At 49.1% G+C, this 16,640-nt stretch overlaps 1 protein-coding gene across 2 annotated transcripts in view; it reads right to left on the reverse strand.

Annotated features, from left to right (window-relative positions):
* GCA (grancalcin) overlaps positions 1–16,640 on the reverse strand; it is a 295,328-nt gene that overhangs the window by 255,297 nt on the left and 23,391 nt on the right. The gene's annotated exons all lie outside the window — the stretch shown is intronic.

Here is a 16,640-nt window from a genome sequence, read left to right on the forward strand (position 1 = left end):
ATACAGCTTAACATTCCAACCAAAATAAGCGGAAGCCTGCTTTGTTAAAAAAATGAAACCCATTGATCGATCATTCGCTTCTAGATAATATAGCTTTAGTGGCATGTAGCATGAGCAGCACCAGGCCTGTGCCAGTAAAACAGTTAACAAGGTTTTCAGGACCATAACTGATGGTGAGGCCCAAACTATTCTAAGTGCCCCCCCAGAAAGGGATATTTAAAACGGAGTATGTAAAGGTTGGTGGATAGCACACGAATCTGCCAGAATAGTTTGTGGGAGGGGCGTGAGGGGGGGTACACATGTTGCCAGCCGTAACATGCTGGACAATCGGTGGGATATAACGCTTGTATATATGTGGATTGTTCAATCATCTCTCACAAGGACCCTTCAAAAAGGGTTATGAACAGGGAGTGCTTGCTATATTACTGTATGGCTACATTTATGGGTGCAGGAAAGGCGGGATACTTCAGGGCTAAAAATGTGCACTAGTCATTAACTCTTAGCAAGTAACAAGTGGTGTTCTGGATGCAGGTGTAGAATTTAGGTGGTGAAAGTATGCGTTACTCACTGTAGTGACTAACATACTCTCCCTTTCCGCCATACTGCATGGGCGTCGCTTCCAAGGGACGGGGGACAACCTTTTTCACCAGAAAAAGCCTTCCCCTTTAAATTTAGAACGCACGTGGGGGTGCAGCCCTGGGAGCATGCACTGCCCTGACACCGCCCTCCGGCGCCACACCTCGGTCCCCATAGACTCGTCGACAATGGATTAACCTTGCCTAATGACACCCGTTTTATTAGGGGGGGTGGGATCTGTGGGACATATGGAGGAAAGGGGACTAAGAGTACATTAGTCACTACGGTGAGTAACTTATAATTACTCTTACGTCCCGTCCCCTTTCCTCCATACTGCATGGGCGATTACAACCAAGTGTAGCCCCAGGGTGGAGAGGAGACCCTGCTTAAGCAAACATGTTTCCAAGAACCGCCTGTCCAAAAGCTGCGTCTGATCTAGAGCCGGTGTCCAAACAGTAATGCTTGCAGAAAGCCGAAGGGGTGGCCCAGGTGGCCTCCCTGCTTATGACTTGCCATGGGACATGCCGCTGGAATGCGAGGACTGTTGCCTTGGCTTTGACTGCGTGGGCGTGCATGTTGAGGGAAGTGGCTTACGATGTCCCACGTATGTTTCTTTGATGGCAGAGACCATCTATCGGGCTATAGAGGCCTTGGATGCCCGATACCCCGGTATTGATCCGACGAAGGTGACTTAACAGTGCGTCCGATTTGCAGAAGCCCTTGGTCCTGTCCAAGGACAATTTTACGGCACGCCCGACATCGAGAGTGCAGAACTCGGAGTCTCCTTTTTAGGTTCAGCAGAAACGTAGGCAGCACCATCTCTTTGTTTAGATGGAAAGCGGACAGCACCTTATGTAGGAATGCTGGGTGTGTCCGCAGGACTAATGTATCCTTGTGAAAAGTAGTATAGGGCTCTGAGGCAACTAGTGTCTGGCTTTAACTGACTGTGCGAGCCGAAGTAAGGCTGACTAGCAAGGGCAGTGGGTCTCTCAGAGGCTGAGCAGCTCAGAGAACCATGGCCTGGCTGGCCACCATGGAGCTATCGGAATGACGCTGAGGTGGCGAGACTCCATGATCTTGCACATCACCCTGTGGATCAGCGGTGTGGAAGGGACGGCGTATGCCGTCATGCCATTCCAGTGAATCTGAAACGTGTCGCCCAGGGAGCCGGGGCCCTGTCCCTGCCAGGACACGAACTGCACTTCTTGTTGTCCCAGGAGGCAAAGAGGTCTACCTGGGGGTGTCCCCATCTGCTGAAGATCTCCTGCAGCACAAAGTCATTAAGTTGCCACTTGTAATCTGCAGAGCCTGTCCGCCTCCAGGCTGGTTTCCCCCAGAAGGTGAACGGCCCCGAGGTAGATGTTCTCCAGGGTCCATTCCCACATGCGGACTACGAGCCTGCACAGTGGAGGGGATCTGGTACCTCCCTGCTTGTTGACATAGAACATGCTGGTCGATATATGTCCCTAAATAAGGATGACCTTGCCTCCGATCACCGGAAGGAAGGCTCTGAACACTAGCTAGATGGCCTTTAGTTTCAGCCAATTGATGTGGTACTCCTGCCGGGTCCAGATGCCATGAACACAGTGGTTGTCCAGGGTGTACCCTCCCCCATCCCTCGAGAGAGGAGTCCGTAGTGATTGTGACCTGTAGGGTAGTTTGCCGGAAAGGCTTGCCCGTCCACAGGTTGCAGTCCCTAGACCACTGGGTGACGAGAAAGAGGAACATTGATCATCTCCGCTTGAGAGCCCCGCTCCTGGTTCCATGATGATCCAAAGTGCCGCTGTAGCCTCCTCATCCTGAGTCTCATGTGGGGGACGGCCTATAGAACCGCTGCCATGAGACCCAGTAGGTGCTGGTACCACCAGGCCAATGTCTCTGCTGAGAAAGTGAGCAGTGGCCCTCCTGATGGCAGTGATCTTGTCCTCTGAAGGAAAAACTCGGAGCATGTGTCCCAGATGAGCCCCAAGAAAGTCACACTCTGCGAAGGCTGCAGCTGTGACTTCTTGAGATTGAGCAAAAAGCCCAGATTGTGCAGTGTGTTCATAATAGCGTGGGAAGTGTGTTGCACCACTTCCGGGGATGTTGCCCTGGCTAGCCAGTTGTCAAGGTACGGGTAGATGTGGTGGCCCTAAGGAGGGCCGCCACTGTATTCATCAGGCTGGTAAAGACCCTGGGGGCCGAGTTGAGGCCGAAGGGAAGCATCTTGTATTGGAAATGGTAGCCCATGATTCGGAATAGTAGAAAAGAACGATGAGGCTGCCAAATCGGGATGTGTAGGAACGAGTCCTTCAGATCCAGGGAGCACATCCAGGTTCCCTTGCACAATATTAGAGCTGGCGTAACCACATTGAATTTTTGTAGAGGTAGGGAGAGGTTGAGGGTGGAAAGGTCCAGCACAATTCACAGGCCCGCCTGGTTCTTTTTGTCTGAATGGTGAAAATCCTGGAGTAGAAGCCCAAGCCTCGCTGGGAGTTCCTCCACTGCCTGGCTCTTGACGAGCAACCGGATCTCCGCCAAAAGAGTTGCTGTCGCAACCTGTGGGAGTGGAGGGGGAAGAGGAAGGAAAGGCAGGGATAGGTACCCCGTGGATACTACAGAGAGGAGCCAGCAAAATTCTGGCGCCAGAAATGTGCATGGAGAGCAAGCCTGCCTCCACTGGAGGCACATGGACCCAGAGGGGTGTGTCAGGCCTTCTTTGCCTCAGCCTTTTGCAGGAGGGGGGTGGGGGTGCTGGAAAATGGCCTTACTCCCCGCCACCCCGCCCTTTTTCGTTGCTTGCACCGATGTTGGGTCGGCGAACAGTCTGGCTGCCTGGACCTCTGCTCTTGGAAGCCTTGGAACCCTCCCTATGTACGCCCCCTTGTCAGAGCGCTGCTGTGACTGGGTGTACGTGGGTGGGGCCTTTGTAAGGATGGATAAAGACTTTGCCATTTTTCTTAGCTCCTCGTCTGTGGTGGAGTGAAAGAGGTCCCCCCCCCGCCCCAACTCGAATGACAGGTCTAAAATGCATTCCTGGACATCCAGGTTGAATTTAGTAGCACAGAGCCAGGCAGTTCTTCTTATGTCCATGACAACGCAGATGGCCCGGCCAGCGGTGTCAATGTGGGCCACAGTGGACTCCAGGTCGTCTTGGCCCACAATTAGGCCTCCACCAGTCCCGCCTTGAATCGTGACTGGCTCTGCACCCGAAGCTCTGGGAGGAAGTCCACAATTTCCCGCCAAAGCCTCTGGTTAACGGCTGCCAGCGTGGCATCCGCGTTGACTTGACCAAGATGCAGAGACGCGTTGGAATAAAGCTTCTTTCCGTATGCCTCCAAGATAATCTCCTCCTTGCCTAGCAGTGCGCTGACGAGGAGGCCGAGGACGGCTGAGGCTTGGAGTAGAGTGATGCTGCAGCAATCACCGAGGAGTGTGGCTGAGGATGGGCCTATAGCAAGAGCTTATCCCCCCCCCTCCATCTGCCTGTACTTGGCGTCCAGGCGTCAACTTACCGAGTGGGGCTTAAGCCAGCCCATTTTTGGCCAAGGCAACCACACCCTTCTGCACCGGGATCCCCATTCTAGCTGCGGGACGCAACATGAGGACTTCGGCGAGGACCCCTTCTGCTGGTTGCTCGACCTCGGGTTGAGGAAGGCCCAAGTACTCTGCCAGCCCTGCAAGAAGTTCATGGAAGGGTTTGGATGACGGTGGTGTGTCGAGGTCCTCCTCCTCGTCTTTGTCCACCTGGCGGTCTGGTTGATCGGCACTGGCTGAGGGGTGCTGGGAGAAAGGCTGGGGTGTGGCGACAGGAGGCTAGTACGAAAGCGCCTGCACCATCGGTTGGGGGGCGGGGGGTGTTCAGCTGGGGCTGTACTGGGGCCTGCGGCACCTGCACTGGGGCGGCGCCAGAGCCATTGGTGGGAGCACATCCGTGATGGTATCCCTGAGGATGACCCCCCATGAGAGGAGATTTCATGAGCCTGAGGAACCTTTCAAAGAACCTGTCCTCACAGGCCGGAGGGGTGATAGGCGATATTGACAGGATAGCAGGCGGCTGCTGGAGCCGTTGCATGCCCTGCCCATACCGACACAGCAGGAACCTGCCCTGCGCATGTGAAGGATAGGCTGTAGGCCACGTACCCGGTTGACACCAGTCCCACCTTGACTTGTTCCTCCACCTACTCCCTTCCTGGTATCTGAATGGCGCCCATGATGTCTGGCACAGTGGCCATTTTGTCAAGCTGCCCTCCACGTGCCTGCGTCGTGTTGCTTGGCTCACTGGGCCCAGCCTCACCGAGGACTCTCGAGTGTGGATCATGAGGCCTGCCCTGCACTTCAGATCGAGACTGGTCGCCCTCAGCGGAGCTGCCGGTAGTGCCGCGTACAGGCACCCCCTCGGAAATGCCTCGGGTGAAGACCCAGTAAAAGAACCTTCCGGCCCCTCTGCACTGACACCAGGAGGATCCACTGACCCTGTCGGCCGGTAGCTAGATTAGCCTCGGTATTCGTGCTTGTACGAGAACCGGAGATGTTACACCCGTGCGGGTGAGTCCGTGGAAAGGATTCTCCTTTGCGGGACATGCTGGAAAAGAGTGGCCCTACCTTGGGCCTGGATCAATGTTTGACGAAGTCCTTCAGGTCCTCTGGAGGCGACCTCCGGAAGAGGTCCCTCCACCTGGCTAATCAGTTCTTCAGAGACCTTGAAGAAAGCGCATTGCAGGCGGTACATGCTTGCCAGCTGTGGTCGAGGCCAAGGCAACGAAGGCAGAGGGCAGGGCGGTCCGAAGTCGGGAAAAGTCCCTCGCAGGATGTACACCTAATGAACCCTGTTGGAAGTCGACATGCGCCTGGGAGGACCGAGTACCTGACTAAAAAAGGACAAAAAGACAGAAGTATCCGCACGTAGAATTACATGGCCAAACCCAAACCCAGGAGCACTTGTGAATTTGGCCCGTTCCAGTCGACGCGGAAAAGGGGACTGGGGTGTGGCACCAGTGGGTGGGGTCCGGGCAGCGCATGTTCCCAGGGCCGCACCCCTGCGCGCCTCTAAATTTAAAGGGGAAGAAGGTTTTTTCTGGTGAAAGGTTCTGTCACACATCCCTTGGAAGGGACGCCCATGCAGTATGGAGGAAAGGTGACGGGACGAAGAGTATGAATATGTAGCTGGCTAGTAGCTTGCAACTTAAGACATTGATCCCCCAGTCATCATTTGTACTCTTGTTTGCCATCATTTGTGTCTGTTATATTCATAAACGCGCCATTAACTCCCTTTGTGCATGGGGGCTCTGAAAACCTTTGGATGCATGAAGAAACGCTGAGGCACTATTTTCACATATAAAGCAATTGCTCAATTTTAAAGAGCGCATTATGGGTGGCAAGCAAGAATGCCAGCAGAATCGAAAACCATGTTCTGTCCCCATATAAGGACAACAGGCTTGAGGCAGGAATAGACATGCAAAACGTGTATTTATTATTTATGCATCTCAAATAAAAACATATATTTATTTTAATCACAACAGCAAATGTGACAATTTAACAAAGTCACACTGAGCAACACCCATCCATTACGCCCTGGGGGCCTCTGAACCACTTTCGTCCTCTCACACAGGATCCAGCTTTGGAGATCGGATGATCTTTGAGACACAAGGAGGAGCGTATGATAGAGCTGGAAGAACTCCAAAGAGCCAGCCACATAAGGACTAGGAGGCAAGTTCAGTGGTGCTGTCAGAGGATTCAAGGCAACACAACCTCTGGCGCTTCCCAAGCAAGCGTACCTGGTGCTTGTCTGAGATCCTGTGATAAATCTTCTCAAGATCGGTTTGGCTTAAAATCTTCAGTGTCCTTCGCGTCTTGGTCCGGCGATGCAGGCACAGTCAAGCGGATCAGCGAGAGGATGCCTTCAAGCAGGAGCTGTGATCCAGTTGTCCCCACCAGATCAGGGGAAGGGGTGCTTCTGTGGGTTCCTTCTGGTCTTCTTTGGAGAGTCAGTGCTTCACCACCGGATTCTCTGGTGTGTGAAAGGTGCCGGTGCAGAGCCTTCATCCTTCCTCGAGCAGCAGGCCTCAAATAGTGCATGTTTGGCTATCCACATGTAAACAAGGCGAGTAGGCAAGGGAGTATGCTTTTATTCTCCTCAGGAACCAGTGAGTGAACACAGGACCCAATCACACCCCAGACAATTCAAGCAGAGGGGTGATCTGCCAACGCCAGACCCACTCGCCAAACACACACACACACACTCTGGAAAGGTTGCCCGCAAAGAGGAATGAATCCACACTGTCCCTGACAAGCATCTGCATACCCCAGTCTCAGAACACATCCACTGACCAAAGATCGCCACCTACTCTCTCATACTAAAGGGACAACTGAAAATAATGCGACTGCTTAGGTCTGAGAGGCTACGACTACAACCTCCATTTGATGAATGGATGAGTGGGTTAAAATGAAACCAGCCAGGTCAAATCGAGCACACCCAGTGGAACCATTTTACACAAGGGGAAAAAAACACCACCAGCGTAGCCACCGGAGGGTGCTCTCTGTGAGATTAGTAAAACCATTCAACTGAGACAGTACAAGACTCCACTCCTAGTAGGCGGCTGTACGACCCGACTATATGGCAGCGTAGACAGAGCAGCCAGGCTTACCTTGGGAGGGAGAGAGGGCTGTAGGAAGATACACTGAACCTGTATTACACCTGTATCACACCAAGGATTCAATAGAAAAACTTACAACCAGAAGTATCATACAAAATAAAGGTGGATTATAAATACAAGTAGGCCAAGTCATGTCTTGGGCAAGAACTGGTCAGAGTCAAACACATAACACACCACAATGCTTGAACGTACACAGACCAGAGCCTAAAACCTTCTTCAGAATACCTAACAGTAGTTCTAGGGAAGTCAGACCGTATACTCATTTAGTATAGGACACACCTATTCATGAGGAGTAAAAGCAGAAGTTCATTTTAGATTACTTTCTTTTTCATTGAACATGTTTTACAACCCATCTCCTAGAGGTCCAGAAGGAAAAGACAGACAAATTAAACCAAAGATGCTGCTTGCCAAAAAGATTTCCCCATAGAGCAATGTAAATAATAAATAAAATCCTCAGTGGCCATGGAGAAACTATCTTCAATCAAGGGGAATGCAAATAGACCTCAGTCACTGACAGACATGTTTCAATAGCCAAGACCATGCGAGAGCAGTTCCAGACATTCACCAATTTGATTTATGGCACGTTGCCAAATCAAGCAATACATTTTTTTTTCTAAAAAATAAATAAATAAATAAAAAAGGTTCTGGCAATATTTTACAGTGGTCCCAGTCTTTCAGCAACCATCTTTGGTGGAGCTTCAGAACTTGCGATTGGTCTGTGCAAATTCTACTTGAAAAATGGTGCTCAATGCACCACTGTTCCAACATCCACTCATGGACAGAAAACCAACATGTTCACCAATGTGCACATGGACTTTTATCGGAGGAACAGGAACTCAAGAAGTGGTTGGTTCCATCTTCACCTCCACACAAAGCTCTTGAGAAGATTGCGTTTTTACCGCAGAGGCTCCGCGAGTATTGATGTGTGCCCTACTGTTGAGCGTTGCTTGTGCCCCTAAATTGTAACTTCATCGCCACCAGGCCCCCAATTCCCTTGCTGTGCTCTGCACTCTGTCCCCGCACCCACTTCCTGGTTGCCCTTCCTCCCGCCTCCCAGTTCCGCCCACTCTATCCTCATTGGTCAGACCTCTGGTCCTATCAGACTCTCCTAGCGAAGCCCACAGGCGAAGGGCCCGAGGCAGAGGGCAGCTCCTGCAGAGGCAGCGACAGATCGTATCTGCAGGTATCCGCAGGAGAAGCAAGGAGCCAGTAACCTGACCAGCACCAACCAAGTAAAGTAAGACTGACAAGGGTGAGGACTGAAGCAATTACTTCAATCCAGAAATCCCTACCATTGTTACTTAACAGTTCTACTGTATTAAATCATACAGCTACATATCAAGCCATTTTATTTGTACCCCACTAGAGTCACTGTGTTGACTCTTGCATCTAGATTGTGCTAAAGTTTGAATTTAGAAAGTGCGCCCAATATCATCGAGTCTGCCCTAATAGCATCACGGTGTTCAAGCTCGACTTTAGAAAGCGTGCTCAACAACACTCAACGTGCCCCAACAGCATCCCTGTTGAATCTTGCATCTAGATTACTTCCCTAAAAACATTGTGTGCCCAATAGCGTCACTGTGTTAAAGTTTGATCTTAGAAGTCACTCTGTGCTGAAACTTCCATCGTAACTGTGTGAATTTGGAAAGCGTGCCCAACAACATTGAGTGTACCCCGATTGCATCACTGTGCCGAGTCGTGCATCTAGATTATGTCCCCAACAACATCAAGTGCGCCCTGTTAACGCCACGGCGTTGAAGCTTAAAATTAGAAAGTGTGCCCAACATAATCCGCGTTGAATCCTACAACTGAAAGCGTCCACTAAGGTTTTCTGTATTGAATTGTGCAGCTACATATAGGGGTCAAGCGATATTGAGTCTACCCCATTAATTTCACAGTACAGTGAATCCACTGCGTCAAACTCCACTTCTTAATATCACAACCAAGACTAATTCTGCCCACACCACGAGTCCATCCCGCACAGCTAGGTCCAGGGTGAGAGCCTCACTCTGACATACCTCCCTAACCCCTCCCCTTAATTCCTTCCCCCTCCCATCCCAAACCATCCCACCCCCTATCCAATCCCAAGCCAGAGGAGCCCGATGGTGTGCCAACCATCAGACCCCAGTTCCTCCCATCCCTTTCACCCCACCCCCCCAGCACACACCCCTTTTCCCCAGAGCCCACCCCACCACTGAACCGGCCACCCATCCTCCCAGATCCATCCTCCAACCCCCACGACCCCCTGCCCTTTCCTCCCATCGACTCCCACTACCCACCACATCCCTTCCCCAATAACTGCACGATCGCCCTGGCAAGACCAGTGGCTGCATCTCCATGGCCCTCCAACCCCCCCCTACCCTCTCACACACACCCCCAACTGCGATGAAACCCCTGGAAAAAAGAAAACGGGCCTGGTCCCCTTCAATCTCCCACTACTCCTCGCCCCCCCCCCCCCTACCTCGACCCACCCCATCAATCTCTCACCCCCCACCATCACCACCTACTCCCACTCCCTCACCCTTGCCTTCTCGCCAAACACCCCTAGAATCCCTAACCCCATATGATTCACCCTTGAATCCGCAGCCCCAAATCCCTCTGCCCAACTGACCACACACACACACACACACACACACGTCCATCTCCATCCTCCCCACACCCTCCTCCGCCCACCTACTCTTACCAACTACCATCGACCGGTCTGCATCTTTTACCTCCGAGATACCGCTCCCACCCCCACCACCCTCCCCACCCAGTCACCCAATTCACCCCACCACCACAACCCCCATTCTGAAGTAAGATGCATCCTTTTTAATGCCCACAGCATCTTTGACCTCCTCGCCTCAAACAATCCAGACCTAGCCTTTATCAGGGAAACCTGGTTCTCAGACGACTTTGCCCATATTGCCAATGACGCCTTCCCCCCAGACTACCCACTCAGAGCCTCTAGAGGAGGTGGAATAGCAGTCGTTTTCACGTCACACTTCTCTGCCTCAGACTGCCAATCACTCCCCCTTGCAAGTCGCTTCTCGTCAAACTATCCCTCCCCTGATGTTCTCCCACAGCTTCCTAATCATCGACAGACCCCCCCGGCTATGACAGACATTTCTGAAGCAACCTCTGTGATTCTATAGCCACCATCCAAATAAACCACCCGCCCTCAGCCTTCAAGGGGACTTCAATATCTGGCTTGACATTCCCACCAACCCCATGACCTACTCACTGATCGACTGCCTAGATGTGCTTAACCTTCGCCTTCACATGAACGGCCCAACTCACTCTAAAGGACACACCCTTGATGCCATCTTTAGTTCCCACGACCGAATACATCTAACCCCCCTATACTCATCATCTGGTCCGATCACTTCATTGTTCCCTTCACCATTTGCTCACCTGCTCCCATGCCCATACTTTAACCAGCTGCCCCCATCCGCTGCAATTGCTGGAAGAAACTAAAGATCCTCCCTAACCTAGCCGAAGCCCTGCTTCAAAGACCTCCCTCAACCATCCCACGTAATGAAGCCTTAACCATCGAATCCTGGCTCAATATATCACTAATCCCGCTCCTTATCCCAGATGGTTTACACCAGAACTGAAGCTTGCAAGACAACTGTATAAATCCCCCAAACGCAAATGGTGGAAAGTTAAAACCAACCCGAGTCGATCCACCCTCAGCCTCAGCCTCTACAAAGCCGAAATCCGGAAAGCAAAAAAAAGCCCACTACAATTCTCACTGTGAAAACCGCAGCAAGGAATTCCACAAATTTCCAAAGTCATCAAACAACCTGTACATCTGCCCAATTTCTCCCTCTCCTCTCTTCCCACCCCCCTCCCCCATTTCTACACCACTGCTCTCGACAGAACAACTTCTCTCAACAACAAACTGGCCCGCCTGTCCCGGCCACACAATCCATCTGCACTTCGTCACCAGTCTCCCCCCACCCCCGCCACAGCAACAACCCCACCAACCTTCGACTCGTTCACACCAATCTCGAGGGATGAATTTCTAGACCTTTTCTCTGCTCTGAAACCATATGGCTCCAACCTTTGATCCCTGCCCTGCCGCAATCCTCAAAGAAATATTCTCATCCACCTGCGCAGGGGAGTATGCAACAACCTCCTAGACCTTGCACAATCAGGTTTTAGACCACAACACGGAACCAAAACCACTCTGACCTTTGCAATCAGTTTCACGTTTCTAAAAGCTTCTCAGATATGATTTTTTTTAAAAGGATTATTTTGGTTTAAAATGCAATATGCATCTTTCCCATTCAGTTGATAAAGAAATGGAGACTTCAGCCTAGAACTGGCAGTTCATGGGAAATGGCTCTTTCATAATACTGCTAGATTAAGCTCAAAATCAGTGTAATGTGGCGGATGTCAGACGGTTCGGAGGCTATGGGCGCTACGGACAGTGCAGATGGTACGAACGGTGCAGATGTGACGGATGGTGTGGGAATGACCAATGATGCGGATGCCACTGATGCAACACCTATGTGCCATGTTACCAAATATCTGTATCCCATATGTACCTGTATCCCCATATATATCTGTATCCCCATATCTATCCTGTCGCTTTAAATATGTATGTCTCTATGTACGTCCCCCACTGTCCTGCTCACGTGCCTGGTCTCAGGCATTTTACTGATAAACCACCATATCACACTACTACGCTCTTCTATACACCATCATTCATCTAGAACACAGCTATACCCCCGATAATTCGGCCTAGCTGTTCACATACAAACAACCCCACGATCACCTCATCGCCCTAATAAACAGCTAGCTGAAGAACATTTCGGCTAGCATAACGCAGCCAGAACCCAGTATGGGTGTCCACCCACCAGACTGCACACATCCAACTGATATCTTCAGCACCACACCCATCGCTAGGAAGCAGCTATCATTCAACAACTACACCAGCTGCACACATATCTGGTGCACCCACGCACCATAAGACTCTCTCTCCCGCTACTGACTTGAACTGCAGTTCCCGAGGGCGTTGAACCTACCAGCGCTTTGAGGTCATACTAATGATCTAGAAGGCGCTATATAAATGCCAACATAACATAACATAAAACTATTTCAAGAGACCTGGAGGGACTCAGTTCTGTCACACTGGAGATTTGGGGGTGTTCCACAATATGTGCCTAACTTTCAAGCCCAAGAGGTTGCATTTCGGCATAGACGGTATGCAATCTCAAACATTACTAGCCGTATTAGCGCATAACGAGAATCTAGGCAGAGAACAATTGAGAACGGCAGGAAACTTTGGAATGCTTCATTACACAATGGCCTTTTCAAAACTAAGCCAAAAAAATGGGTTGCCAAGCCGATATAGCAGGAAACGGAGTTCGATTTTGTGAAAGATCTCACTTTGACTGTGTTGGCCATGCATACTCATGGAATCCTGATTTTGTTCCTAGGACATATACATTGCCACAAAACATTGCAAACGAGCCCTGTCAACCAAAAGTGGAACTCGTTTACCAGTTGACTTCTCGGTATAAAGGATTAGCAGTGGTGTGCATTTTCCACAATGTTTGTACATTGTATATGACCAATGGAAATCTATTGAACTTTAATTTCAAAGCTATTAAAAGCTATTAAAAGTATTAAGTGTCCAAATTGTCTTTTCAAATGTATCCTCTGTCCAATTTTTTTGCAATAAGCCTGTTGGAGCATGCCATACAGTGCAACTGTGTTTTACCCCTTCCTGCTTTTGGCCAGCTCTTGTGGGTCCTTCACTGATCAGGGCACGGAAGGGGCAGATGGATATCAACATGAAAGCAACTGCAGGGTCTGCAGTTGCCTTAGCATGCACATGTCCAAATAGACAGAATAAATACACGTCCCACTAGGGAATGAGACACAAGCTAGATAACGGCATGCAAGAACCAATGACTAAGCAAAACACTTCATGAAAGGTGGCTGTTGGTGTTAAATGGGTGCATTCTGACCTATATTTTTATGGGGCATGTGTTAGTGGTCGTTCCTTTCGGATGCCTCATCAGAAGGGGAGATCTTGGATTTGTGGCCTTTAGAGTCTTACGATTTAAAGCATAGGGGGGATAGGTGTTAGTGTTATCAAACTATATGGCCACTCTAAAATAGGTATATGGTAGGTGAATTGGAGGTGGTGCGGGGGTAGGGTCCGGTGACCATATGCATTCAGAGGGAATAGGGGGCATGGGTTCAGAGGACCGTGGCCTTGCAGGGAGGGGGTGGAGATGGCATGAGTTGGTTAGCAGAGATGGATGGGGCACTAAGGTTGGAGCAGGCCTTGGTCTCAACATTCTTGGGTGAGCACATTTTGGCATGGCTCGATACGCGCAAAAATTAATAGCTGCATTTCCGTGAGAACAGGAGTTGCGCTGAGCTGACAGAGGTGATGGGGCTGGCTGTGCGCGGCGCTGGAAGAGGGAGAGTGTACATGAATGGTGCAGGGGAGCGGGATATATGGCCTTTCCTCCAACATTTGTTAGTGCACGGGAAGTTCAGCGGAGATGGAAGGTCACTTGGATTTAGGACTTGAATGTGCTCTGCAGATAATGCGAGACACTGACGTTATAGGAGATAGTATAGTAGATAATATAGATCTATAAATAAAACTTGTAAGACTTTTCTTTGCCACAGGACTTTGTAAAAATTTGAACAATTTAAATGTTATTTTATGGGCTTTCATTTAAGACGTCAGACTTCACGGACACATGGGGAATAGAAATGGCAGAGAATTGGGTATTACAAGGAAAGTATCCATGATGCCCTTGTGAATTTTAATACTTGCATGCCTAATGATAATCCACACCCATGTATAAAGTTATAGAATTTTAAGTAATATAATTATCACTGAAATGCGTGGAAAAACTGGTAGAAGGGCGAAACAAGGTCCCACAACCGTGAGGATTGGACTGCTATGCTCTACATACAATAGGTAATCTGCCCATGTGATTTGTTAAAGTGCCACAAATGTATAAAATGTGTGAATTAGGTTACGACTGATTTTTGGCAAAGAGGACTGTGTGATGGCTTTTTACCTGATAAAAAGCAACCTCATAAACTGGACGACTTCGAGTAGGCAACCAACATTGATTGTCCTAACCGCTTCTTGGAGGTAGGCCTAGCTCAGTTCTGCCCACCAATAATTCTGTGAGGTCACCATGCTCAGAAGAGTGATTGACAGAGCTCCAGACACTCTCGCCTGAATTCCTGCACTGCGTTCCGGATCTCCATTCATCTTGCTGATTCAAGATTTTTCCTACATGGCCAGCGCATTGCTGACCCTACTCCAGAGCCCACTGCAAAACCCAAACAAAGCGGATTCCTACTCCAGCAAGGCCATTGATCCAGAAAAACCCACCAACATCCCATTAACAAAAAGGGGAAAGCGGTGGTAGCTTTTGCATCCTGAAATCAGGACCGGCTTGCTGCCCACTACATGCATTCCCGCTGACCTTTAGTATCCAGTGACCAGAACTGCCCAGCTGTTTTCTGTAAAGGTGCGCCCGCCGTATGGTTGCCAGACCCCGCTAACTGTCCAAAATACCAGATTCAAAAGTGGACTGCTAGTATCCCGCATCCCATAACCCATAGTCTACCGCCTCTTGACCATTTTGTCTGTATTACACTCTCTAAGCAATCCCATTTATACCCTGGTAACGTGTTGAACCTGTTAGTTAGCCGTGTGCCTGTCCTCGACTTTCTAAAGTGCTAGCTCCATCCCTTTATTAATTTTGTCTTGTGTAAATCCTAAGCCCCTAGTCATATTTTGAGTGATCAGACTAGTTTCTGCTTAGGGTTGACGCTGGGTTTATAAGGTTGAATTTGCAAATCAACCTTGGATCTTACTGCGTCCCTCTTTGGCGGTGTAGTCTGAATAGTCTAGTTTAAAGTAAACCTGTTCTTGTCTCAACTGATACGTTCCTATTCCATGGCTTCATCTTACTCAAATCGACCCCTTTTCTATCTCGCATATCTCAACCAGTGTATTAGCTAGAGAACTGCTTTCACTGTTGTCTTGTCCCTGTGATATATAGCAAACCAGAGTATTTCACCTGTTTTTCATAGAAACCATTTATGGCATTTTAAACGTGAATTCGGTCAATTGCAAGTTCTCCAACGGGTCATTTGGCTGCAGCATGTTCTAAACTTTCCACTTGTATGCCTTTTGCTGATCCATTGCTTTGCGATTGCCAGTGATGTGACATACATGCTATCGTGATACAACATATGTATATTTTAACTTAACCATACATTAATTCATTATTTGTTGAAATTGAGTGTTATTTTAGGCCTTTGCAAAGGGTTTAAAATCACTTCTTATTTTATGAGGGAAGGATTTGGATTAGGTTTACTGCCTCTTATTCCCCGACTACCTGCTGCTTCTTTCATTCCACTCACAATGTTATTAATTGTGGGTTGAGGGAACATTGCAGGGGGAAATCCTAACTTGGTTGCTACCTATCCTAATTCTAGAAGTGCTCCCATTTACTTGTGCTTCTAGGAAAACGTTCATATTAGTGCATTGCTTACATTTTCATTGTATTATCCCATTGGTGATTGCTGCCCCATATTGTATGATTTCTTTGAATTTTAAAAATAAATATTGTATTTTCACCAACCGGCCTGATTCATGGTCCTTTGTGACCCAGGGTATTTGAAAAAGGGGGCGTGATACGATTTGTATACAATAAAGAAAAAGACATCTCAGTTGTGCGCTACATACTAGGCTGAGACCATGGTGTGTGTTGCCCGAATGAAATCCTTAACAGTAAACCAATTCCAATGAAGCACATGTATATAGGCGCGTTACAAATACCATATCATATCAATTAGACAGTTCACTGGTAGGTTTATTAAAGAAAAGGAATAAAGCCGGTTTTTTCCTACTCTACAAGGTATCGAAATTTAATTAAAATAGCCACGGTGCTCTCCAGTAGTCGGTGAATGTCTTGAAATTAAATGGTCCAACTCCAACCCATCTGACCCTACCACTAATTGTAACAACTCAATAACAGGAGGGTTTCGTCTGAGGCGAGTGCACTTATCCTTCAGCCACTTTTCAATAGATTACGAACCGGTCATCCCCAGAAAATGTTTCACTTCTCTTTGTACTGGCTGCACAATAATTCTGTCTGGACAAAACAGTACGAGCAGTCCAATGATGATTCTCACTCTTGCTAGGTCTTCTCTCTTGACTGACATGAGTGTTCCAATAACAATGGTGTTCACTTCCTCGGGTCTTCCGTTATCCCCACTATCTTCCGTTCTTGGAGACAACATCCTCAGGGTTTACATTCATTGATCCCCTCCTCCTAATCTGGAGTGTCCTGTCCTTTCACAAGACTCTCTTCTCTCTAGTCATCTTGGATGGGGGTCTGGCATCTCAGTCAACAGCTAGTACCGAGTTGGTATCGGCACTGTTTCTGC

Source organism: Ambystoma mexicanum, chromosome 9 (assembly GCF_040938575.1).
Source record: "Ambystoma mexicanum isolate Mex_15411 chromosome 9, UKY_AmexF1_1, whole genome shotgun sequence".
Taxonomy (NCBI): Eukaryota; Metazoa; Chordata; class Amphibia; order Caudata; family Ambystomatidae; genus Ambystoma; species Ambystoma mexicanum.